Below are 1727 nucleotides of genomic sequence, written 5' to 3'. Positions count from 1 at the left end.
CCCTCCTCAGAGGACACCGCCACTCGCCCTCATCCCCCTCCTCACTTTTCCAACAGCCACTGTGAGCACCACCCTCCAGCCCAGGGTCTGGGCGCGGAGCAGATCCTCCCAGTAAGGAGGGTCCCAGTAAGATCCTCCCAGTTGGGCAACGCCAACAATGGATGAAGCTTCGCGAGGTCACCTGCTCCCCACCCTCAACCCCAGACGTTCCTGCTCTTCCTGTACCACCGTTATTTCTCCAGCCGCTTCCTCCTCTGCCTCCCCTGAGCTTCTCAGGAGATTCCCAGCCCGGGCTCCACCCTTGACAGCGTCCTCTGAGGGATCTCCGTGCCCTCACCCATGTCCCGAGGCCTCATGGTTGAACACCACCCTGAGGTCCAGCACGCCCAATGTGCTCCTGCCGCGCTTCAGGAGGTGCCTCTGCGCAGTGTCACCGCTACACCGGAGCGTTTCTGGTGCGTTGGGTCTTCTCCAGCCATCTGCGACCTCCAATGTGCCGGCATGGCACAACCTTCCTCCCCTGCCCCATCGTGAAACCCATCCCCGCTGCGCCAAGGGATGTTCCCAGGTTGTTCCCAAGCTGCAGCTCAACACCGGAGAGTTTTCCACTCAGATCCCCACGGAAGAGGAGCAGAAATCCCGAAAGCTGAGGTGGAAGTCAGCATGAAGCTCATTTCTACCCGCAGCCCGGCCGTCACGGTGCTACCGCAGCCCCAGCAACCACCAAGCTGCCAGATGCCTTTTGGAAGAGGGGAAACTGAGGCACGAAGCGGGGTCTCGGTGCCCTCTACGGGCATGGGGACACACTGGAAGCCCGGCATGCCTCTGGTCACAGCCCTCCAAATCCAAACCCAAATCGGCAGCATCCTGCCAGCCCTGGGGAGAGGCTGGGACCCCTCAGGGAGCACCAGGGTGCCAGGACCACCCCACTCCTGGAGGTGCCACAAAACCATTAAACCACCCCGTCAAACCCATGATTTTAATTTTAAGGAGGTTTTTACCACCAGTTTGACCATCAGCGGATCCAGCCCCGACCCCCGAGCCGAGCCCGGGGCGTTTCTTCTTTCCTCCAACCCTCCAACACCCTGTGGCTGGGTTTAATACATGCCCGAGTCCCCCCAACCCACCGGGCCAAAAAAGAAAAAAAAAATAATCCACGAGGCCAAAACACCCTGAATTTAATCCTCGGCGACACTTGGATTTACCCCAGCAAATCAGTGGCTCTTCGGGCCAATTCGGTGGCCGCGGAGCCGGTGCCGAACCAGGGCTGGGGGCGGTGCGAGCAATACAGGAAGAGAGGGAAGAGGTGGATGAGGAGTCGGTTGATGATTATGCCAGGAAGGAGTTAAAAATGGGCTCAAATCAAAGTTAAAGGAGCTTTTCCAGCCCGTCCAGCCCTGGCTTGGGGTGGGTGAAGCCTCCAGGGCTCAAAAGCAGCAGAGGGGAATAAAATTAAGGCTTTTGGGTTAATTTTGGCATCGTGGAAGCAGCAGAATGTAACTGGGATTTTTGAGGTGAGGTGTCAAGGTCAGCTGAGGAGGGAAAAAAGGGAAAAAAAAATCAAAAAAGGAGATTTTTGGGGGGTTTGGGTTGGGCTGGTGGGGCACAGCCCCGACGCTCGCTGGGGTAAGGTGGAAATAATTCACCAGCTGCATCAGTCCAGCCCTTTTTAGGCTTCAACAGAGGGAAAAAACCCAGATTTGAGCAGCCACTACCTCTGACACCGC

General features: G+C 57.4%; 1 protein-coding gene across 1 annotated transcript in view; it reads left to right on the top strand.

The window, feature by feature from the left end:
* KIRREL3 (kin of IRRE like 3 (Drosophila)) overlaps window positions 1-1727 on the top strand; it is a gene marked incomplete at its 5' end in the record, with an annotated part of 44576 nt that overhangs the window by 41417 nt on the left and 1432 nt on the right. The gene's annotated exons all lie outside the window — the stretch shown is intronic.

Source organism: Buceros rhinoceros, unplaced genomic scaffold, assembly GCF_000710305.1.
Source record: "Buceros rhinoceros silvestris isolate BGI_N320 unplaced genomic scaffold, ASM71030v1 scaffold15580, whole genome shotgun sequence".
Lineage (NCBI taxonomy): Eukaryota > Metazoa > Chordata > Aves > Bucerotiformes > Bucerotidae > Buceros > Buceros rhinoceros.
Note: the sequence above shows the minus strand (reverse complement) of the source record. Positions and strands in the feature narration are given on the sequence as shown.